Here is a 25884-nt window from a genome sequence, read left to right on the forward strand (position 1 = left end):
GGGGTGGGCTGTTTCCGGCACAGAGTTTCCATAATCATCCATACTTGTGGACACAACCACACCAATAACTGACCGCAGCGCAAACACACGACAAATATTGGAATAAATATCTCCGGTTTTTGAAAGGGTTTAGAGTACTCAAAGCTAACAAAGGACAAGAGTGAAATACTGCTAGATTTTATTAACGTGCAAGACTTATGAAAGCTACTTTCGCGGGATGTCACTGCCAAGAAATAAAACTCGATGAAACTTGGACCATACAAAGGAAAAACTGCGACAATGTTGTGCAGAGGATAACTGAAAGAAAACGCAGTGAGACGAACATAATTGGCTTTTTTAATTCAAAGACGATAATTACATTGGGGTCACCGCGATTTATGGACATTACAAAAGACGGGACATAGGTCTTTATAGGGTTTGTGCGATCACCACGGCCATGAGATCACTAGAGTTCTGTAGGGCGTTCATTTCCTCCCGACAGCACGGTTAATGGTCGCTGATGCACGTGGAAGTGTTGCAGTAAGTCATCCAAACTTGCTCGGTGGGATGTTAAGTCGAGGGAACGCCAGGCCGCTCCTTCGCCTAATATCCTATCGCTCCAGTAGCTCCTTCACCTGCGCAGTTCAATGCGGCCTCACAGTGTCAACCATAAAAATGAAGTCAGGGACGAATGCACACCTGAAAAGATGCATATTCGGAAGAAGTACAGTGTCACCAATAACGTTGACCGGTGAATGTATTATGTTCAATGATTTGCAAGTCAGTATGCTCCTGCAACACTATGCCTCCCCACACCATAACACGTGGACCACCAAAAAATCAATTTCGACACTGTTTCAGGGTGCATTACGTGTTCCTACATCTCGCAATGTAAAGGTACGTCCGGCATTGTCGAACATGATCGCTTTGGTGTCGCAGGTGTTACGGTGTGTTGCACGTGGTACACTCACTGGTCAACGTTATTGTGTCCCTCCCTATGTGCGTCTTTTCGTGCATTCGGCCCCGCCGACATTTTTATGGATGGCAATGCGCGACGGCATCAAATTTTGTGCAAGGTAAGCTGCTTTGGAACGAGAGGATATGCGCCAAATGGACTGGCCTACACGTTCCACGTACGTAAATCCTACAGAGCACATGTGACTTGCGTTGGGCGACATATTGCAGCACGCCCAAATGGACCAATGATCAACCAGCAGTTATCAACCGCGCTGGCGGGAGGATATGGAATGCTCTACCACAAGAATTCCTTACCTACCTTCTGGCCAGCATGGGAGCATGTTTCACAGCATGCGTTGCTGTCCCTGGTAATAACACACACTCGTAATTTGCTGGGGAGCGTCGTAAATAGTGGTGATTTTTGTAATTGTCTTTGAAGAAGTGCCGTTTCATTCGGCTCATTGCGTATTTCTTTTTCTTATGTACAGTTCTGTTACGGTTCTATCTATGGTCAAAGTTTCATCGAGCTATGGTACTTGGCGGTGACCCATCATGCGAAAGTTACTTTCGTCCTCAAGTTTTGCACACCAGCGTGCATTACAAAATCTGGGGAAATTAATACCTGTTCTAGTTCCATATTAAGTCCCGTGTTGCTGTAGCAGTGTGTGTCATACTTCTTTACGAGAAGAAAGAAATTTAACGAATAAGAATAGCAAATTATTAACTTCCGTTGTTACACGTTAGTAGAACTCTCAAAACTCGAGAGTTATGACGTTCCTGGAGGAACATAGGCTTCTCTGAAAGAATTAACGTGGTTTCAGAAAGAAAATTCTTTTGATACACGGCTCATTTAATTCACCCATGATATAAAGGGTGTTCCAGAAATGTTGGGACGCACTTAGAGGGTTTGCAGAGGCCGTCTTGAACAAATCGAGGATAGGAACCCGTGTTCCGAAACGTTATTCAGCGACGCTACAGAGCGTCAAACTTAGAGGCGCTTGTGACTGCCACTAGGCCACCACTTCGGCTGCAAACATGACTTTGTACCCTGACGGACAGTGGTGGAACAGAACGCAATGATGTTTGTTATGCAGTGATCGCGACTGGTGCCACCATCGCCAGTAGAGAAGCTGGAGCTAGCTGCTGCGTAAAAAGGCTCCGTCTCCGATGTGATGCTCTCCTACCTCCTTGGAGTAAGCTATCAGCGGTTTATTTTTTTCCTGTATATCGAAAAACATTGGAGATTTTAGAGGGTTCTAGGAGAAAAATAAACTGTGGATGGAAACATCCACCAAACAGAGCATCGCATTCGTAGGAGATGAGGCCTTTCTACGCAGCATCTAGCTCCAGCTTCTTCACTGGCGATCATGGCAGTCAGTCGCCATCATCTGATAACAAACAATATTGCGAGACGTTCCGCCTAGGGTCAGTCAGCGTATGGTCATCTTTGTTGCCGAAGGTTGGCATAGCGGCAGGCGCCGGCACCTATAACTTCGACGCTCTGTAGCTTCGTTGGATGACGTTCCCGTACACGTTCGTATCCTCGATTTGTTCAAGACACCTTTGCACCCCTCAAATTTTGCTGCAACAGTTCTTGGACAGCCTTTACAATGATGCAGATGAACGGGTAGTCAGTATTTCTAGATTACCGAAAGTCATTAAGACACTGTAGTCTTCTAAACAAGATACGATCATAAGTGTCTCCACAAATGTGAGTGGCTTTGATGGCTTATAGACTGATATTCATTAAGCTTCGTTGGACGGTGAATACACAACGGATAACGAAAGTAACGTCAGGTGTGCCTGAAGGAAGGCTAACAGGACCTGCAATGGTCTCAGTATATAGAATAAATCTCACACGTAGGCTCAGCAGCGCTCGAATATTTCATTGACATAGTTTAAACATTGGGGAGGCCAGGGGTGTAATAGCACGAAGCGATGTTAATATTGACGAAATTTCAAAATCATTAGTAGGGAAAGTAGACAGATTCCGTTAAAAGACGGTGCGTTTGCAAAGAAAATCGCCAGTAAATCTTTGTTTGGAAGAATCTCTTTGTAAAGCCATTTGTTGGTTGGTGTGAAGAACAATATCATTCAGCATATTTTTGTCAAAGAGATACCAACGTTCTTCAGCACTCCAAAGCTTGCGAGCAGGACCCTGTGGAAATAGCATAGCTGTTATACATATATTCCTTTTAATCTTTTGCCTCTCGGGATGCTTTTGGTGGGTTTCAGCATTTTTACCCTATATGACAGTCTTAATTGAAATATTAATGCTCTCTCCCTTGAATTAAAACAAGAAATTTTCTGTTCAAATTTTTTTGCACTCTGCAATTCCTAAATTTCATTTTTACTCTCACCCCATATTTTGTGGAATAAAATCGGTGTCAGTGTCACCTGCTTCAATATCATCTTCGACAATCATCATCTTCCCAGATGTCTTCCTGCTCACTACCTTCCTCATCCAACGGCTGATCTTCAACAACCACCTTGAAAAAAAGTTTTCGTAAGTCATCTTCCCATAAAGAATCGTGTCTGTATTTCCTGAAAGTGTTTGTATTGAGTGTAGCCATGTTGTTGTTGTTGTTGTTGTTGTTGTGGTCTTCAGTCCTGAGACTGGTTTGATGCAGCTCTCCATGCTACTCTATCCTGTGCAAGCTTTTTCATCTCCCAGTACCTACTGCAACCTACATCCTTCTGAGTCTGCTTAGTGTATTCATCTCGTGGTCTCCCTCTACGATTTTTACCCTCCACGCTGCCCTCCAATACTAAATTGGTGATCCCTCGATGCCTCAGAACATGCCCTACCAACCGATCCCTTCTTCTGGTCAAGTTGTGCCACAAACTTCTCTTCTCCCCAATCCTATTCAATACTTCCTCATTAGTTACATGATCTACCCATCTAATCTTCAGCATTCTTCTGTAGCACCACATTTCGAAAGCTTCTATTCTCTTCTTGTCTAAACTATTTATCGTCCATGTTTCACTTCCATACATGGCTACACTCCATACGAATACTTTCAGAAATGACTTCCTGACACTTAAATCAATACTGGATGTTAACAAATTTCTCTTCTTCAGAAACGCTTTCCTTGCCATTGCCAGCCTACATTTGATATCCTCTCTACTTCGACCATCATCAGTTATTTTGCTCCCCAAATAGCAAAACTCCTTTACTACTTTAAGTGCCTCATTTCCTAATCTAATTCCCTCAGCATCACCCGACTTAATTAGACTACATTCCATTATCCTTGTTTTGCTTTTGTTGATGTTCATCTTATATCCTCCTTTCAAGACACTGTCCATTCCATTCAACTGCTCTTCCAAGTCCTTTGCTGTCTCTGACAGAATTACAATGTCATCGGCGAACCTCAAAGTTTTTATTTCTTCTCCATGAATTTTAATACCTACTCCGAATTTTTCTTTTGTTTCCTTTACTGCTTGCTCAATATACAGATTGAACAACATCGGGGAGAGGCTACAACCCTGTCTTACTCCCTTCCCAACCACTGCTTCCCTTTCATGTCCCTCGACTCTTATAACTGCCATCTGGTTTCTGTACAAATTGTAAATAGCCTTTCGCTCCCTGTATTTTATCCCTGCCACCTTTAGAATTTGAAAGAGAGTATTCCAGTCAACATTGTCAAAAGCTTTCTCTAAGTCTACAAATGCTAGAAACGTAGGTTTGCCTTTCCTTAATCTTTCTTCTAAGATAAGTCGTAAGGTCAGTATTGCCTCACGTGTTCCAATGTTTCTACGGAATCCAAACTGATCTTCCCCGAGGTTGGCTTCTACTAGTTTTTCCATTCGTCTGTAAAGAATTCGTGTTAGTATTTTGCAGCTGTGACTTATTAAGCTGATAGTTCGGTAATTTTCACATCTGTCAACACCTGCTTTCTTTGGGATTGGAATTATTATATTCTTCTTGAAGTCTGAGGGTATTTCGCCTGTTTCATACATCTTGCTCACCAGATGGTAAAGTTTTGTCAGGACTGGCTCTCCCACGGCCGTCAGTAGTTCCAATGGAATATTGTCTACTCCGGGGGCCTTGTTTCGACTCAGGTCTTTCAGTGCTCTGTCAAACTCTTCACGCAGTATCGTATCTCCCATTTCATCTTCATCTACATCCTCTTCCATTTCCATAATATTGTCCTCAAGTACATCGCCCTTGTATAGACCCTCTATATACTCCTTCCACCTTTCTGCTTTCCCTTCTTTGCTTAGCACTGGGTTTCCATCTGAGCTCTTGATATTCATACAAGTCGTTCTCTTATCTCCAAAGGTCTCTTTAATTTTCCTGTAGGCGGTATCTATCTTACCCCTAGTGAGATAGGCCTCTACATCCTTACATTTGTCCTCTAGCCATCCCTGCTTAGCCATTTAGCACTTCCTGTCGATCTCATTTTTGAGACGTTTGTATTCCTTTTTGCCTGTTTCACTTACTGCATTTTTATATTTTCTCCTTTCATCAATTAAATTCAATATTTCTTCTGTTACCCAAGGATTTCTACTAGCCCTCGTCTTTTTACCTACTTGATCCTCTGCTGCCTTCACTACTTCATCCCTCAAAGCTACCCATTCTTCTTCTACTGTATTTATTTCCCCCATTCCTGTCAATTGCTCCCTTATGCTCTCCCTGAATCTCTGTACAACCTCTGGTTCTTTTAGTTTATCCAGGTCCCATCTCCTTAAATTCCCACCTTTTTGCAGTTTCTTCAGTTTTAATCTACAGGTCATAACCAATAGATTGTGGTCAGAGTCCACATCTGCCCCTGGAAATGTCTTACAATTTAAAACCTGGTTCCTAAATCTCTGTCTTACCATTATATAATCTATCTGATACCTTTTAGTATCTCCAGGGTTCTTCCATGTATACAACCTTCTTTCATGATTCTTAAACCAAGTGTTAGTTATGATTATGTTGTGCTCTGTGCAAAATTCTACCAGGCGGCTTCCTCTTTCATTTCTTAGCCCCAATCCATATTCACCTACTATGTTTCCTTCTCTCCCTTTTCCTACACTCGAATTCCAGTCACCCATGACTATTAAATTTTCGTCTCCCTTCACAATCTGAATAATTTCTTTTATTTCATCATACATTTCTTCAATTTCTTCGTTATCTGCAGAGCTAGTTGGCATATAAACTTGTACTACTGTAGTAGGTGTGGGCTTCGTATCTATCTTGGCCACAATAATGCGTTCACTATGCTGTTTGTAGTAGCTTACCCGCATTCCTATTTTCCTATTCATTATTAAACCTACTCCTGCATTCCCCGTATGGAAGTGAAACATGGACGGTAAACAGTTTAGACAAGGAGAGAACAGAAGTTTTCGAAATGTGGTGCTACAGAAGAATGCTGAAGATTGGATGTGTAGATCACGTAACTAATCAAGAGGTACTGGACAGAATTGGGGAGAAGAGGAATTTGTGGCACAACTTGACTAGAAGGGATCTATTGGTAGGGCATGTTCTGAGGCATCAATGGATCACCAATTTAGTATTGGGAGGGTGGGGGGGGGGGACGTCGAGGGTAAAATCGGAAAAGGAGACAGATTAATAGACCAAGCAGATTCAGAAGGATGTAGGTTGCAGTAGTTATTGGGAGATGAAGAGGCTTGTACAAGATAGAGTAGCGTGGAGAGCTGCATCAAACAAGTCTCTGGACTGAAGACAACAACAAAGAATCGTGTACTTCAGTTTCACCAACTAGCACTGAAATCTCTTAAAGACGACACTCAGAAATACAAGTTCACACTAGTGGTAGCATGGTTTGATTTTTCACAGATATTTTTTGTACTGAAATACTGAAGCTACTGATACGCATGTTTCAACAATGCCTGAATTTACACTACATGCCAGGATGGCCAACACTACAAGCAGGTTTGTAACGCCCCAGCAGATATATTAAATTTCCCCAGGATGAATTTTCAACCAGTTTAAGGGTAGCCATACCGTGACAGGCGATCCACAGTACCCTTCGTAGGCCGTATTGGTAATTGCATGGCTGCGATATATGCCTCAAATAGCGTAGCTCGAACAAGCTGAAGATAAGTTTTCCTACGCTAAGTAAGTTTTACTGGTAGACACACTTTTCTGTCTATATCAATGACTGATGAAAAATATTGTCGCCTTGTGGTTTGGTGAGTACCTCTGTTACGTTATAGTGTTGCTACGTAGTAAATTAATTGATAGTTAACACTCAGAATCTTTTACGAGAGATTGGCTCTCTCATTACATGAATCACATAGTCTTCCATATCAGCGCGCAACTCATTTTTGTCTAATTTGTGTCAACTTCTTACACCACTTTCTGCCGATATAACACCTGAACACGTAAATAGTAAACTGCCTGCCCACTGCCACTGTGTTGACTGAAGAAGTTGAACGTTTTCACAGCGAAAGGACACAGTTACACACAATTCCCCAAGGCAGACAGCTCCTTATAAACGCGAACAGTCACATTTCTTTCTTGTCGTTGTAGTGTACTGTACGAAGTAAGATTCCGTAACACTTCGGGGTTTTAGGGTAGTATTACGTTAGACTCAAGCGAAAGCTCACCAAGGATAACTGGCTGTATTCAGCGTATGTTTTCAGTGTTTGTTCAGTTATTGTTTATCCAGCGGATGTTTTCAGCGTTTGTACAGTTATCGTTTTTAAGCTTTCTGACTGAAAGTGTTTACCATCTCAGGCAGCTGCATGAAAACATGCCTTGGCAAGCAATTATCTTGCCAGCTTAGCATCCAGACATGCCACTCGTCAGACTAAACTCTTCGACTTGTCAGTACCTCAACGAGGATCCATATTCATGTCCCAGTGCGTGTTGGAAATTATTGCAGTGTACACTCCAAGGAGAGTGAAAGTATCTATAAACATAAAATTTCTTTGTTCTAATAACGCCTTTATTTCACATTTTCTTAGTGACAGTCCAAATGCGGAAAAGACTAAGAATTATTTTATTCTTTCTCGTTTCCTTGGTATGTTTCTCATTTGTTGGTACTTGCGCGAACTGTAGTCGAACAGCTGTAACATTCGCTGTTCCCAAAAATCGCCGTGCGTGGCTAATTCATTTTCATTCTCCGATCTCGCGGTGCTCCTACAATTATATCACGTTGTCTTGCTTAAAATGGCAATAGGGGTAATCTGAAAGCTGATTTCTATTTTTACCTTGGTTTATTGCGGTATGTTACATACAAGAGATATAAAAGTAATCAGACTTTCAAGCATAAAACATTTCCTGGTACATTCCCACCGACAGTATATGTATGTACAGGGTGTCCCATTTTAATCTACGGGCCGATATCTGTGGAGCGCACAATCCTGCTAAAAAGTCTCCAGTGAAAGTTGTAAGGGTTGGAGGAGGTCATGGAGTAGTTACCTTGAAATGACCTTGAAACCTTTTCCAAGGTCAAACCAAGATAAGTTCATTTTTGCAAATGGTAACTACTATTTTTTTATTTCATATTCGTATTCTACGTGAAAAAATACGCAATGTTTGTAGGGGACATTTTCTCGAAAAACCAATAGTTTGTCGCCAGGGGGCACTTAATTGTAACTTTCCCAGGTTACCAGTGTCTCGAGAACGAAGCGAGATCGAGAAAAATTGTCAATGAAAATATTGTATGGTTTCTGAACTTTGTCCACTGGTGACGTTTGCGTGAACTTGAAATGGCCTTGAAATTCTTCATATTAACCTGAAAGCAAATAACGTCGGCATTAGTGGGACCCAATGTGCACCACGTGGAGGTTGCCCAGCAGACTTCGAATATCGTTAGCCTGAAAAGGGCTGATTAACATGGTTCTCACTGGAAATTTAGGATCTTAGATGCTCGATCAACTGCCCATTTTGCCTAATGCACTTTTACACACAGTCGTAAACTGGTCTCGACGTCAGTGCCTGATGGGTGATTACATGGAAAGCCGCCACAATCCTTTCCCTCATATCTTCTGGCGTCATCGGGGGAGTGGAGTACACCTTCTGCTTCACAGCTCCCCATAAGAAAAAGTCGAATGGTGTTAAGTCTGGCAATCTTGGCGGGAATTCACGAACTGCACTACCGATACCAATCCATCTATTCGGGTACGTTGCATTAAGGTACCGTCTGATGGGTGAGGCCTGATGTGCGGGGGCGCCGTCATATTGAAACCACATACGTGCTCGTATGGGTGGGCGGATATTTTGGAAACACCAGGTTCTGGAGAATATGAAGATAGCGCAAGCCGTTCGACAGTTTTGCCATAAACTGGATCTACCACGTAACCTCAAACTATGCCCGCCCAGACATTGATTGACCAGTCTGCGTTCTGTGATTTCGTTGTCAGCGAGGATTTGCTTCCGCCCAGTAGTGTGCGTTATGGAGATTGACTCCTCCCATGTTGTCGAAGTTAGCCTCGTCAGTAAAGAGTGTGTGCGAAGAAAAAGGGATCTTTACGTATTTGCGTATCGGTCCATCGACAAAATGACAGCCGTCTCTCAGGATCCCCCGGCTCAAATGCTTGAATGTTGTGAAGCGATATGGGTGGGATTTAAAGTATCGTAAAACACGATACCGTTGATCAGGGCACGCCATGCATTCGCTGAAACTCACGAGTCGAAATGTGTGGATCTTCAGCGACGATAGCACAAACTTCCAGCGCAATCGCCTCTCTCGGGCCCGTCTTTCGTTTCTGCCTTTTTAAGGTCCCTCTTTCAGCTCGTCTTACCAGAGACCTAATTGTAGCCTTAGTGGTATGACTTGCATCGGGATATCTTTCGACATACAATCTCTGCGCGGCTGCATAATTCTCACCATTTCTAACGGCGTGTAATAAGCCATTTCGGACAGATTAGAGTCGAAAAATAAACTGTACTGATCACTTCTACTATCATTGGTTTTCTTAGGTTTTCCCTTCAACGAAACACCCGTCAAGCTTGTTGCAGGACAACTGACTTATTACAGTGTACGCGACCCGTTTGTTGACACATGCTCGGCGTTGTTCACGCCACAACGCGAAGCCAAAACAGTATTAAAGTGCACTCATTCAGAAAATTACTTAGGTGCCTAACGGAAGTGTCTTTCAAGGGGCACCTTTACATTGATATTGGCGTAATAATACCACATGGTAATCCATCTTTTCCAGATATGGAGAGAAGTCAGAAACGAAAGTAGATTGCGGGACAAGGTGGCTCAGATAAATTTTTCTTATGGACTCCAAACATTCGTGTTGAGAATAATTTTGGTTGTACGGATTTGGAAAAATTTCACTTCGCAGGAACTCATTAGATTCTCACGAGACGAGATTGGTCTGAGTTCCACGAGGCGAAATTCATCAGAGTTCGACGAGGTGGAATTTTTCTTAATCCCTTAACACACATTTTTTCTAAGTCCGTAAGAGAAAAATTTGGGAGTCACGCCAATCAAGAATCATTCTAAATGAGCAAAGTTGAGAAATTTTCAGAATCTCCAAAGGTAAAATTTCTCAAAACCCCCAGTCACGATTTCAAATTCCCCGAAAATGGCGCTTATTAATTACCCTCAGAGCTCCACCCTTCTCTTCTCTGAGTGTGCTGGTAACCTGGGAAAGTTACAGTGAAGTACCACCTGGCAAAAACTTTCGGTTTTTCGAAAAAGCGTTCTCTACAAACAATACTAATTTTTGCGTAGAATACGAATATGGAACAAAAAATAGGGATTACCATATTAAAAAATGAACTTGACCTTGTTTTGACCTCGAAATAGGCTTCAAGGTCGTTTCGAGGTAACCATTCCATGCCCCCCGTCCCCCCCTTCAAACCTTTAGACTTTTACTAGACTCTTTGCAGAAATGTGCCGCTTCAGAGATATCGGTCGGTATAGATTATAATGGGACACCTTTTATATACAGTGGTGAGTGGTATTCCTTACCACTTCGGCACATACCGAAGCACATGCCATGACCGTATATCGTGCAAGTAGTAAATATTCGCCGAATACGGCGTATTCATCTAACGTGACGTTGACGCGTAAACACCATTCGACGGTTTCACAATACAACACCAATAGGAACAGTAAGACTAGTATCGTCGAATCAAGCGAATGTGAATGATGTATTCCTTCGAAGAACAAGTCGATATGCTTCTCATTTACGGTGAATGCCAACGAAATTCAGTGAGAGCCAGAGACTTACACGCTGAAAAATGTCTCAATGCACTCACCCTACACGCCGTACATTTAAATATGTGTATGATAAATTGAGAACAACTGGATCTTTTAACCCATCGGAAATATAACCGGCAAAGGAAAGTTACTAACGAGGAAACGTAAATACGTACTCCTGCCACTGTAGTTAGAGATGCTTGTGTTGGTTTGCGTGAAATCGCAAGGAAATCTGGCATGAGCCAGAACATTGTTGTTAGTATTCTACATCGCCGTAAATCGCATCCTTACCATGTGTCTCCACCAAGAATTTGCTGGTACGGATTGTATGCGTCCTATTGAATTCTGCCGATGGGCTCAACTTCAGATTGAGGGATGACACATTTATTAATTTGATTTTATTTACTGACTAGGCTACATTCACGAACAATGGAAATGTTGCATTATTGGGCAACTGAAAATCCATGTTGGCTGCGGCAAGTTGCTCACCAAAAACCGTGGTCGGTGAATGTATGGTGTGGGATTCTGGAGGACAGAATTATAGGCCCCTATTTCATCGAAGTAAATCTTAATGGAAGGAAGTACAACACATTCCTTGCAAAAAACATTAGGTCTGTTATTGGAAGAAATACCTTTAGAAACAGGGATCAGTGTGTGGTATCAACACGATGGGTGTCCGGCACAATTTTCGCTGTCTAGAAATGAGTTGCAGAGGCAGTTCCCATATCGTTGGATTGGACGCGGAGGAGATGTGTCGTGGCCGGCTCGTTCGCCAGACTTGCCGCCTCTGGATTTTTTCTTGTGGGGATTCGTAAAAGACATTGTTTATAAAGACTTTCCAACTACCCCTGAAGATATGGAGGAGAAGACTGTCAGAGCATGTGCTTCGATAAGTGCTGATGTGATAAGGAATACCACTCAATCCATGATAGGAAGATTGCAGCACTGCATTGCTGCCAGTGGTCATCACTTTGAACACCTGTAAATGGACGTTCCATTGCACCTTTGTGACCTTCGTTGACCTTCAAAGACTTTACGGTTACACATCATTGGATTCGTCTCGATAGCTGCTGTCAGAAAATAAGTACGAACGTATAGCATCCCATTTAAAAAAACAAAGTTGACCTTCCTATCTTTGAAGCGACCCCACCTAGCAACAAAAAAGTCATTTATGGCCCCTGTCTAAACGAACGATAACTTCCAGGCTATTCGAATACCTGCGAATATAATTATTGATACTGTGGCCCGACACTGCTCGAGGCTGCTTAATGTGTTTCATGCCTGTCTCTCTATTTAACTTTCCCGACCGAGGTGGCGCAGTGGTAAGACATTGTATTCGGGAGGACGGTTGTGCAAATTCCCGTCCGGCCATTAAGGTTTAGTTTTTCCCGGATCTCCCTAAACATCGTTAAAGCGATTCGCCGGGATTGTTTCCTTGAAATGGCGTGCTCGTTTACCTCCCCCCCCATCCTCTGTATGAGTTTGTATTCAGCCTCTAATAGCATCGTTGTCGACGGGGCCTTAAACACTAACCTTCCTTCATTTACTTGTCTTTGAAAGCACTCATTCCGCCGCATTTCCTGTATATATCGTCTCTTCGATGAAGTACTTTACGAGACAGTTGTAAGTGGAGGAAAGTAGTTTTGGAATAAAACCTCGATCTTGTATTCTGGGCAAACAGCTTTGAATCTAGTCTTTGCGATGGTCGTATTGGTTTCCGTTAGTTTCCTGCAGTGTCAAGGCGCGTGCCAATGTAACTCCTCTAGCGAGGCAGTTAATGGCTGCGTATATCACTCTCGTCAGAAAAACGTTTATTTCACATACGGTAACGTTGCTGCTGTCGATACGTAAAATTTTGACTGATCTCCACTTGTTCACGTACGTTCCAGACGTAAATATTACTCAGATCCTACCGTCTTCTAGCCCATCTACAGTGATGTACACGCTAAAAAGTTTTTGAGACAGAGTTCCTGAATCCGTATGGCTTTCAGTTAGTCAAGACAGACTTGTTACCGATGGTTCGACGTTCCCGCATCACCATAATTAGAAACCCGCAGTGCTGTGCTGAGGATTCCTTATCCTTCCTGGATGTAATTCTACGGACAACTAGGTAACTAATTCCCACGACCCAGTCTGCAGTGGCCCTTTTTCTACGTTCACTTCGAAATTGGAAACCAGTTTGTTTACGTAAACATTATCACATCTCCTGACTGTAATGTCTCCACCGAAGTCACTTTCCTCCTTTACGAACAACGATAATGCAAAAGTAAAATAAACAGAAGTTAGTTGTGTAATACGCGTGCGAAAACGAATGTTATCATTGTGAGACCTTGTTTCGTTTTCACGTGCAATGAACAGTGTAAGTACGAACTTTTCTAATGTATCCTTTATAACGAATTATGAAACCGATTATATATCCAAATTATAATTGTGTAGACATCAATCATAGTGTTTTGTTTTAGGACATCGCGCCGAATAGTTAATAAATGGCGTTGTGGATGTTCCGAAAAACTGCAATTGATGTTTTTAACACTAAACAGATATGAACTTTAATTTTGTTCCAAAGAGCTAATATAATATATCATTGAATGAATCCGTTCTTGCACGTAAAACTCATTCCAAAAGATTAAACGTTTTTGAAGGATGTTATCAACAGCCGTTCAGTACTTAATGAAATGCATGACACGCGGTTGTGTATCTGCCCTTTGGCACTACCAGTTTCGGTTTTTCTAGCGTTTTCCTGCCGACTGTACAGGTGGAGATATCGCTCGCTGTAAACCGTCAAATGGTCCGGCGGGGCACATAGGAGCCTTGTGATATGCCTCCGGCGCCTTATTGCCGTATCGGAACAGCCGGTTTAAAACACCTGCACTGTCTTCATTCAGTCGGTCAGCGTGCTGCTTGGATGTGCAGAAATATTTCACAGTGACAATGTAATTGTGGAAAGTCAAGCATGCCGAAAGTAGTCAGCACCAAATCATATCTGATTCGTCGGTGATTACAAGAATTACCTGACTTCTCTACAGACGGAATAGTTATTCACTCCAATGTGTGCAGCAAAGACGTAAGTAAAATATTAACCTACGCCCACTCATAACAGTGATGCCACTGTTTCTCCTGAGTTAACTTGGACCACACACATGCGAATGCAAAAATATTGTTTCTAAACCCTTAATGTAGGTTATTTTTGTTAATTAGATCTCGTACGTAAATTCTTACACACAGTGTTTATCATTTATTTTTGTTTTTAGGTACATTCTGAACAGAGGTCGCATTTAAGTCAGCATGTTGCAGGGATTAAACGCCAGGCAAATTTAAAAAATAAATCAAACTTTAAAAACTAAACCAAATGCAACAAACAAAAACGAATTTCCTCTTGACCTGTGTCGAGCCATTGTTGAAGCAAACGTAGGTTTGAAGCAAACATACCATTCAGTGCAGTTGAAAATAGCCAGTTCAAAAGTTTTCTGGAGAAATAGTAACCTCAGCTTTCCATCAGAATCCACACTGAGAAAGAACTATTTAGATACTTTATATGAAAATACATTGAACAAGATAAGGGAAAATATAGGCGATCCATACATGTGGATCTCTGTCGATGAGAATTGACAAGGTCGATATGTGGCTAATTTGATTGTTCGAAAGTTAGATCCTGTCACTCGCTCTGCACCTCATGTGATTGCAGCAAGGAGCTAAAAAAGACTAACCAGGAAACAATTGCTCACTTTGTTAATTAAGTCCTCAAATTACTTTTCCCCGCAGTCTAGATGAAAATAAAAGTACTTGTAATCTACAGTGATGCAGCCGCATGATTGGTGCTGTTACATTGTTGATAGTATTTTACCCAGCCTTGCTGCATATCACAAGTCTTTCCCGTGGCATGAATCTTGCAGCTGAGACGAATTTCCACATGTAAATATGCTGGTTTCAACCATCGAAACGGTTTTTATTGAAGCACCTACAAGAATCCAGTTATTTCGAGAGGAACTTCACACTGTACCACCATAACCCATACCTACTCGCTGTGGAACGTGGCTAGAGACGATGGAATATTACAGCGAACATGTGGAATACATTAAGAACATTGTTCTTAAATTACGGGAGGAGGCCGTGAAATTACGTCATCTAAAGATCTTCTAAAGGCCCAACAATTACCAACTACATTGCATACATAAAATCTCATTATGCATTTTTGATCGCTGTTATTAAAGCTCTGGGTGTTCAGCGAAACCAGTCTACACGCAACTACGATTGGTACAAGAGATGACAGAAAAATGAACTTAGTCCCAGGCTTTATTGCTATGAAAGTCAGTGAGAAACTAAAGACAGTGCTACAAAAAAAGTACTATCATCCTCTACACAGTAGCTAACATCTTATCATGTAAATCAATAGAACATGAGTGTGCGGTCGCATTGCGACTAATACCCTCACTTAAATATGCTGCGGTGACATCTGTTGACGTGGAACGCTCATTCTCTGCGTGTAAGATGCTGTTAAGAAACGCAGTTTCTCAACGGAAAATCTGGAGAAAGTGTTAGCTACTTTCTGTGACTGTAATTATGGACATGGACAACAATATAATGTGGATTTTGTCAATCTGTTTCGACAAAATGTCAGATTTTGGTCACCAATTTTCTGATTGTTATGACCTATTTTTGTGATAGAACCTATTTTAGGTACCTAATTCAAGATTTTTGGAACGTAAGTCAAAGGTCTAGTGATTAGAGGTGGTGATGGACGGGAACAACCAGTTCCACGTGTACGAGGAGAACGTTGCCAACCGTGCACTCGAGAAAGATAGAAAGACGATATTCTCTTGTCTACCGTCTGCTGCCTCTTACAGATTGACAAAATCCACATTATATTGTTGTCCATGTCCATAATTACAGTCACAGAAAGTAGCTAACACTTTCTCCAGATTTTCCGTTGAGAAACTGCGTTTCTTAACAGCATCTTACACGCAGAGAATGAGCGTTCCACGTCAACAGATGTCACCGCAGCATATAAGTCCATTATTTGGCACACGGCTTATGTATATTCCCAGTCTGTGCAAAAAAAGTTGAACGTGTATGTGCATAAACGCACACAAGTAACTTTTATGGCAGTTAAATGTAAACATTTGTACTAAAATTTGATTTTGTTGCGTTGGGTTTCGCAGACACACCTAGGGATTTAGCCCAGTTTCTATTTTTCCCTTTTTTTCCACCAGACGTCTTACGGGTTAATACAGCCCCATCAGAATTACTTAACCTCAAAAGAACAAAAAGATATCTGTTCTCAGGAGGTGGCTTGTCAAAAGTCTAAACATTTACTGCTGAAATTCATAGTTACAACTGCTTTCACTTCTTGAACGCCACCTCTTCAGTACGGATACCTGTTCGTTCATCTGGTTCTGATGGAACATGATGAATAACATTGCCATATTGATATGACATAAGTAAATAATATAGACTGTTATACTATGATGATTGTTATTAACTGAAGCAGACAGTGGTGACATCAGACATTTACACAAGAAGATTTTAGAATTTGTGCTTACACATTCAGTTCAGTGACTGAGGGAACAGTAGCTTCGAGAGTCTTACTTCTAGTCGCAGTCGTGTCTCGGCCCGTGGTAACAACATACGTCCAATTTTTGTCCCACCTGCGGGTCCAGGTGTTAGAATAGGCCCGAGCTATTCCTGCCTGTCGTAAGAGGCGATTAAAAGGAGTCTGATACGTGTCAGCCTTTATGTGATGGTCACCTGTCGGGTTTGACCTCCATCTTTCTAAATTTTCCCGAAGAGCGAGCCAATTGGCGAAGGGCGCCTTACATGGTGCATCATGTCCATCTTGCATTGAGAGCTTTAGCCCACTTTCTCGTCGTCGCATTGTAGGCCCGCTTATTTTCCATCTCTTGGACAAGGACACCTTCCTGGGTGTGTTTTCCACCATGCACTATGCAGTGTCGCTTTCTGCGCCGACAAGGACCATGGACTTCTTGGCACCTCATATCCAGCACAGTAGCCAGTCCGTTGTTGTGGGGCCACCATGTACCCTGTTGGTTGTAGCCCCATGACAACACAGGGATCGCTCTGCTGATGCCTGCGCCGTTAACTCCCCACGTATGCCATGGAGTAGATGCCCATCTCCCTGGGGCATCGGGACTCTTGGCAATGGCAATCCTGCCACGTGGCCTTTGGTGAAGCTGGGTGGCGCCCGTGGGGAGGGCCCCTGGTCGGAGTGGGTGACATCAGGGCAGATGACACTCCATGAAGTGTAGTACGTCATCTCGTACTGGTGGTCTGCCGCCAGCAGTCACTAAGCGGACAAAGTCTAACTTCAATGCTAAGAAATATGACCCCAAATCGTTCCCCTTCCTGGCCACACCATGGGAGGCTAAGGATGGCAGAAAGCAAGTGTAAAGCTTAACAGTTGCTGCAGCTCAGCCATGCAGTGGAAAAAACAGCCGCAATTCCACCGGAGGATGACATCGTGAGATTGGTAAGGCATGGAACATTCAATGAGACAGTTTATGCCTCAGGGTCAACTGCTGCCACTGACTTCTTGCCTGAGCGGTTTATATCCATTGTGTCCGAGGGTCCGGCTAAGGATGGCAGCGAACCTTATTCGCTCCGGTACGTCGTATGTACGAGAGCTGATGGGGAATCTTTCATGTCCTTGAAGCCTCAGTTTTTTGTGGAGCATTTGGAGGACAAGTTTGGGGAGGTGGAGGGCTTGTCCAAAATGCGCCCTGGTTCAGTCTTGATCAAAACAGCGTCCTGTGCCCAGTCACAGGCATTACTCGCTTGTGACAAGTTGGGTGATTGTTACCATTACACCCCACAAGAGCATAAATATGGTGTAGGGTATTATAATCTACAGGGACCTTCTTTTACAGTCTGACGACGAGCTGTGCGCCAATTTAGAGCGGCGAAGTGTTCATTTCATCTGGCGCGTCCATCGGGGTCCGAGGGATAATCAGATTGCCACTGGTGCCTTAACCTTGGCCTTCAAGGGTGACACATTGCCTGAGAAGGTCAAGGCCTACTGCTGTGACGTCAAGCCATATATCGCTCCCCCGATGCGGTGCTTTAAGTGCTGGAAGTTCGGCCATATGACTTCCTGTTGTACTTCCAGCCCCACCTGTCGGGATTGCGGACGTCCATCGCATCCCAATACTCCATGCTCCCTGCCTCCCATGTGTGTCAACTGTGGAGAGCATCATTTACCTCGTTCGCCAGACTGCAGGATTTTACAGAAAGAAAGGACAATCATGGAATATAACTCCCTGGACAGACTGGTCTACACTGAGGCTAAGATTAAGATGAAATTTGAGTGCTTACATCCTGTGGTTATGACCACTTGTTACACTGATGCTTCGAGAACAGTTCTCGCCCAATCAGTTCCTCGAATTCCTGTCGCCTCTCAGAACCAGAAGGGCTTCACGCTCATCCTCAGTCCCGGAGACTGAATCAGTGCAGTCCTCACAGCCAGGCGAACCCAAGAAGCAGCAAGAGAAAGCCAAAAAGATGGTCCCCAAGACCAAAGGAATTGCGGTGGCACCCACACCACTACCTACCTACCTACCTACCTACCTACCTACCTACCTACCTACCTACAAGCTCTGCGTCTGCGGATGAGGTGGAGGTTCTGGCGTCTGCTGAGAACCTATATCTCGGCGGACCCTCAGACACAATGGATATAGACTGCTCAGGCAAAACCTCAATGGCAGCAGTTGACGCTGAGGCGAAAACTGCCTCATTGAATTTTCCATGCCTTCCCGATCTCGCCATGTCCTCCTCCAATGGAACTGCGGCTGTTTTTTTTTTTTCCACCGCCTGGCTGAGCTGCGGCAACTGTTAAGCTTTACACTTGCTTTTTGCATTGCCCTCCAGGAAACCTGGTTCCCAGCAATTCGGACCCCTGCCCTCCGCAACTATAAGGGATACTAAAAGGACCGTAACGACTATAATCGAGTGTCAGATGCAGTTAGCAATTAGGACCTAAACTCAGTCTGTAGTGAAACTGTGCCCCTCCAAACCCCTCTTGAAGCTGTGGCTGTGAGAATGACGACGCAGGAAATAACTGTCGGCAATGTATATCTTCTTCCAGATGCTGCATTATCCCTGAATGTATTAACTGAACTGATTGGTCATCTCCCTAAACCTTTCCTACTTTTGGAAGATTATAACGCTCATAACCCCTTGTGGGGTGGCACAGTTCTTACTGGCCAAGGCAGAGATGATGAAAGTTTACTGTCACAACTCGACCTCTGCCTCATAAATAGTGGGGCTGCCACACATTTCAGTGTGGCACATGGCACATATTCGGCCATTGATCTCTCGGTTTGCAGTCCTGGCTTTCCCCCATCTATCCACTGGAGAGCGCATGATGACATGTGTGGTAGTGACCACTTCCCCATGTTACTGTCACTGCCCCGGCATCAGGCCCACGGCTGCCTGCCCAGATGGGCTTTAAACAAGGCGGACTGGGAAACTTGCTGTCACCGTTGAATCTCCCCCACACGGTAACATCGATGTGATAGTTGAGCGGGTGATAACAACAATCGTTTCCGTGGCAGAAAATATGATCCCTCGCCGTTTAGGGTGCCCCCTGTGAAATGCAGTCCCTTCTTGGTGGTCGCCGGGTGTCGCTGAAGCAATTAAGGAGCGTCGGCGAGCTCTACAGTGGCATAAGCGGCACCCTTCCCTGGAACACCTAATAGCCTTTAAACGGCTCTGTCCCCGCGTTCGCCAACTTATCAAATGACGGAAGCAGGAGTATTGGGAGAGATATGTCTCGACCATTGGGTGCTATACGTCACCTTCCCGTGTCTGGGCAAAGATCAAACGTGTTTTCGGATACCAGATTCCAATAGGTGTTCCTGGTGTTAGCATATATGGCGTGTTGTCTACCGACGCAATCGCGACTGCCAAGCACTTTGCTGAGCCTCTACGTCGGAGAATTACCCTCCCCCCCCCCCCCCCCCCCCCGCCCCCGCCTTTTCGCACTCTCAAACGGCGAGGCTGGAAGGGAAAGTCCTCTCATTCACTACACGCCACAGTGAATCCTATAGTGCCCCATGTACAGAGTGGCAGCTCCTCAGTGCCCTTGCACATTACCCCGACACAGCTCCTGGGCCAGATCGCATCCACAGTCAAATGATTAAACATCTCTCGTCTGACTACAAGCAGTATCTCCTCGTCATCTTCAACCGTATCTGATGCGATGGCGTCTTTCCATCGCAATGGCGGGAGAGCACCAACATTCCGTTGCTCAAACACGTAAAAACCCGCTTGATGTGGATAGCTATCAGCCTCACCAACGTTCTTTGTAAGCTGCTGGAACCTATGGTGTGTCGGCGGTTGGGTTGGGTCCTGGAGTCGCGTGGCCTACTGCCTTCATGTCAGGGTCGCTCTACCACTGATAATCTTGTGTCCCTAGAGTCTGCCATCCGAACAGCTTTTTCCAGACGCCAACACCTGGTTGCCGTCTTTTTTGATTTACGAAAAGTGAATGACACGACCTGGCGACATCAAATCCTTCCCACATTATACGAGTGGGGTCTCAGAGGCCTGCTCCCGATTTTATCCAAAATTTCCTGGCGCTTCGTACTTTCCGTGTCAAAATTGGTGCCTCTCATAGTCCCCCCCCCCCCTCCCCCCCCCATATCCAGGAGAATGGGGTCCTGCAGGGCTCTGTACTGAGTGTATCTCTATTTTTAGTGGCTATTAATTGTATAGCGGCAGCTGTAAGGCCGTCCGTCTCACCTTCTCTGTATGCAGGTGACTTCTGCATTTCGTAGTGCTCCACCAGTACTGGTGTTCCTGAGCGGCGCCTACAGGGAGCCATCCACTAGGCGCAGTTATGGGCTCTAGCCCACTGTTTCCAGTTTTCGGCCGCAAAGTCGTGTGTTATGCACTTCTGTTGGCGTAGTACCGTTCATCCAGAACCAGAAAATTACCTTAATGACGATCCACTCACTGTAGTGGAGACATATCGTTCTTAGGACTAGTTTTCGACGCCCGATTGACTTGGCTTCCTCACCTTCGTCAGCTTAAGCAGAAAGTGCTGGCAGCACCTCAATGCCCTCCGCTGCCTTAGCAACACCAACTGGGGAGCAGATCGCTCTACGCTGGTGCAGCTCTACCGAACCCTTGTTCAATCCTGCTTGACTATGGGAGTCTGGCTTATGGTTTGGCGGCGCCCTCTGTGTTGCGTTTACTCGACCCAGTGCACCACTGTGGCGTTCGCCCAGCGATAGGAGCTTTTAGGACGAGTGCAGTGACCGGCGTCCTTGTGGAAGTCAGTCCCTCCATTGCAGGTTAGATGTGCACAACTGCTGGCCAGTTATGTTGCAAACGTTCGTAGTGCTGCTGCGCATCCGAATTAGTCTCCTTTTCCCACCTGCGGCGGTTCATCTCTCTCATCGGCGGCCCAGGTCAGGGCTTCCAATTGCAGTTAGTGTCCGATCCCTTCTTTCCGAATTGTAGTCCTCGCTGTTACCAGCTATACTTGAGGTCCATTCACGTACACCTCCATGGTGTACACCAAGGCCGCAGCTTTGCCTGGACCTTTCACAGGTCCCTGAGGACTCAGTTAACCCCGCGCCTCTCCCCTGCCACTGCCACTTCCTCTTGATTCTTGACATGTACTGAGGCCACGAAGTGGTTTCCACAGACTTACAGCTTGATGGCTGATGCTCACGTCGGCTCCGCGTATGCCCATGAAGGACAAACTGAACAGAATTCTTTACCTGATGGTTGCAGTGTTTTCACTGCCGAGCTGGTGGCTATATCTCGTGCTTTGAGCACTTATGTTCATGCTCTGGGGAATCGTTTCTTCTGTGTACTGACTCCTTGAGCAGCCTACAAGCAATCGATCAGTGCTACCCTCGTCATCCTTTGGTAGCGACCACCCAGTAGTCCATCTATTCCCTAGAACGGTCCAGTCGTTCAGTGGTGTTTGTCTGGACCCCAGGTCACGTCTGAATTCCAGGCAACGAACTTGCCGACAGGCTGGCCAAACAGGCTACGCGGAAACCGCTTAAGGAGATCTGCTTCTCTGCAACTGACCTGCTTTGAGTACTATGTAGCAAGGTTTTGCTGCTTTGGGAGACGAAATGGCATAACCTCAGCATGCGCAACAAACTGCGTGACATTAAGGAGACTACGAATGTGTGGCAGTCCTCCATGCGGGCCTCTCGCAGGGAATCTGTCGTTCTCTGCCGGCTCCGCATTGGCCGCGCTTCGATGACACATGGCTACCTCCTGCGCCGTGATGACCCACCTCAGTGTCGTTGCGGCGCGAGGCTGACCAGTGGCCCATATCTTGGTGAGCTGTCCTCCTTTGGCTGCCCTGAGACGGACTCTTCAGTTACCGGACCCGTTGCCATTACTTTTAACTGACAACGCCTCATCGGCTAATTTAGTTTCACTTTTTATACGTGACGGTGGGTTTTAGCATTCTACATAAGTTTTAGCGCATGTCCTTTGTCCCTTTGCGTTCTCCACTCTAATGCTTTTGAGCGGATGTTTTAATGTGTCGCAGAGTGGCTGGCTTTTCCTTTTTATTCTCGTGGTCGGCCAGCCACGGTCATCTGCTCTTATTTTTACCTCTTCTACCTGTTTCTTGCTTCTCTCTGTGGTTTTCTTTTCCTGTTTTGTCCATAGTGGTGTTGGTTGTCCTGTCATTCTTCTGGTTCTTCCTTTCTCCTGTTATTGTGCTATACGTCTTTCTTTTCTTCTTTCTGTGTGTAATTATTTTACCGGGAACAAGGGACCGATGACCTCGCAATTTGGTCCCTTCCCCCCCGCCCCCCTCCCCTCGTTTAACCCAACCAACCAAATTTTGTCCCATCTAGTCCGGTCTTTTCTTTGTTTATAGACGTTCATCTCTGCCAACAGGCTTATGATTAATATCCAGTTTGTCTTCCTTTATCATGTAGCACACTCGATTCATCTTTCACACTCATCCGTGGATCAACGGAAACAAGAACAAACCAACTGGACTATGTCTGTGAACTAATAGGAAAATTAAGTATCATATGTTACCCCTACACTAGGCAAAAGGCTAGATTTAAATGTACCCGTAGTACATTTTTTATTGATTCAGTGGAGTTGATAAAGAATTTCATTTTCACTCATAGACTCTTTTAGGCAAAGGACTGAAAACCTTACATAGGTCACAAATTTCACGTTTTCCTAATAGAGTAAGATAATATTGCTGAAGTTAATGTATTAAGGTAACACTGTATTTCAGGAGTGCTAGTTCTGCAAGGTTCGCAGGAGAGCTTCTGTAAAGTTTGGAAGGTAGGAGACGAGATACTGGCAGAACTAAAGCTGTGAGTACCGGGCGTGAGTCGTGCTTCGGTAGCTCAGATGGTAGAGCACTTGCCCGCGAAAGGCAAAGGTCCCGAGTTCGAGTCTCGGTCGGGCACACAGTTTTAATCTGCCAGGAAGTTTCACTGGATTCATATTCGGCGGGAACGGAATTAACCCCCCCCCCCCCCCCCCATCCGACCTACCGTATATAGGGCGAGTGGATTTCCTAAACCGCTCTAAAGCTTAGATTTTTTTTCGGTCTGGAGAGCTTCAATTTGGCGGGAAATTAAATTTTAGCACGCTTCTCCTCCGCTGGGGTGCATAAAATTACGATATGAGAATTCAGTGTTAGTCAGCAAAACTTCAGTTTTTCTCTGAATGGAATTTTTTATGACCTGTTGAACGACAGCAGTTCACATAAAAGTGAAACGATTTAGCTGTTCTGTAAAAGCTATGACAAAAAATGGGTTACTGTTGCGAGCAAAGTTAGACAGCTGTGCGTGAATAGCAGTAGAGAAAAGTCTTTATCCACAGCAGAGGACTTGTTTCCTTTCAGTGGGCGCTAGTTGCAACCCAGATTTTCTGCAACGTCAGTAGCAGTAAAGCCAGCACAACAGTATTTACAAAGACGGTAATTTTATTACTTGTCATTATAAAAGTGGCTGTTCTTGTCACCGGACGATATTTCTTTAAAGGGAAAGTATCACCGTGCGGAAACTACCAGAGAGCCGATTCCACAGTCGCGAAGTTACTCGTTATCTGCAAGCGTAAAGACTGCTTTTCTCCAAACTCCTTCCTTTCACTGTGGTAATTGCACAGAGAAAAATTTTCATGACACTTCGTGGCAGTGTAGTACAGTGTGTCGGATCGGGATTCTAACCCAGAACTTGTCTTTCCCAGACCAACACACCATTGCATCTGCCAGGAAGTATCTAAACAAACGCACACTACGCTACAGATGAGATGCTTTCTGGAAGCGTTTACAATGTGTCAGTGGAGTATTCTTGTATGACCTGTTGCAGTAGTACTTCTATTTCAGTACGGTACTTTGCCATAGTTTTATTGTAACAGTTCTTTTTGTAGGGAGAACAGATTGGATTAATGTGGAGGGAAGGTGCTGTGTGAAGCAATTTTTTTTTTTTTTTTTTTTTTTTTTTTTTTTTTTTTTTTTTTTGCCGGGAACTGATTAAATTTATAATGAATCCTTACGTGACGTACAGCGTATGGGTAACGTGTTGCCGATTGTAGCAATGTTGTCGTTCTTGCCCAGAGGTAAATTGAAGTTACTGAGTGCTTTCACTGGCGACCATCGAATGACTAACACTTCGCGGGGAGTCTGTGTCACAAGGAAAATGGCTGCTTTGAAGCACAAAACGGGAGACGGGCTATTTGCATTAAGAACCGGATTGAGGTACTGCTTAGCGCACGTGAAATAGAATAAAGTGAAAGCTATATAAATACCCATGTAAGTTCTGTCGTCCTATACTAGGAAACTTGTATCGGCATTGGTGTGGCACGGAATCCCGAAGACGGCAGTCGGTTGCTATACTCGCATTACTATGTGACATGGAATTCTCTTTCTTCCCGCCCTGCAACCCTCTGCACTGAAGATTACTTATTCAGATTAATTTCATCGAACTGAAGATGCTCACACTTAGTAACTGTGGTAACGTCAGCTGCTTTACTGAAACTACCTTGGGCGTATCTCCTTTACACTCCGTCTTCAGGCCGCAAGTGGCCCATCGGGACCATCCGACCGTCGTGTCATCCTCGGGTGAGGATGCGGATAAGAGGGGCGTGTGGTCAGCACACCGCTCTCCCGGTCGTTATGTGATGGTATTCTTTGACCGGAGTCGCTACTATTCGGTCGAGTAGCTCCTCAATTGGCATCACGAGGCTGAGTGCACCCCGAAAAATGGCAACAGCACATGGCGGCTGGATGGTCACCCATCCAAGTGCCGGCCACGCCCGACAGCGCTTAACTTAGGTGATCTCACGGGAACCGGTGTATCCACTGCGGCATGGCCGTTGCCCCGTATCTCCTTTACGCTAGTCAAAAATTCTCAAAGTTCAGCGTATTCGAACTAAAACACTGCGTGACATTGTACATTGCCCATCAGTATTAGTTACTATCAGCGAATAAAAGATTCGTGTGGATTCCACAGTATTTTCTGACCTGCTCTCGTCATCTAGTATAGTTTTCATTGCTTCCTTAACTATAGTTTTCATTTGCTTTGCACGTGACCCGTGCACACTATAAAAAAACTGTCAAAAAATAAATGGTTTGCTTTCGGACAAGGATCGTTTGCATTCGCGCAGCAAGAGCGAGACTGTATTCTGCTGATTGGATGTTAGTTCCTTGGGTACGGAGTGACTTGAACTCTTTAAAGTTCAGTATCTGGAGTGAGAAGGTGATGGAAATAGCTTGGAAATGTTTTCACGAGGAAATTATATAACAATTCTCGTAAAACACCAGATATTCGGTTTCCCCATTCACCGTTCCCTAAGAGTTACGGGCAGTGTTCCTAGT

General features: G+C 44.4%; 1 protein-coding gene and 1 pseudogene across 2 annotated transcripts in view; one reads left to right on the forward strand and one right to left on the reverse strand.

Moving 5' to 3' along the window:
* The window catches only part of LOC126458124 (wiskott-Aldrich syndrome protein family member 3), a 270241-nt gene that overhangs the window by 3272 nt on the left and 241085 nt on the right, over nucleotides 1-25884 (forward strand). The window lies entirely within an intron of this gene.
* On the reverse strand, nucleotides 25271-25387 carry LOC126458907 (5S ribosomal RNA; annotated as a pseudogene).

This window comes from Schistocerca serialis, chromosome 2, assembly GCF_023864345.2.
Source record: "Schistocerca serialis cubense isolate TAMUIC-IGC-003099 chromosome 2, iqSchSeri2.2, whole genome shotgun sequence".
NCBI classification, from domain to species: Eukaryota; Metazoa; Arthropoda; class Insecta; order Orthoptera; family Acrididae; genus Schistocerca; species Schistocerca serialis.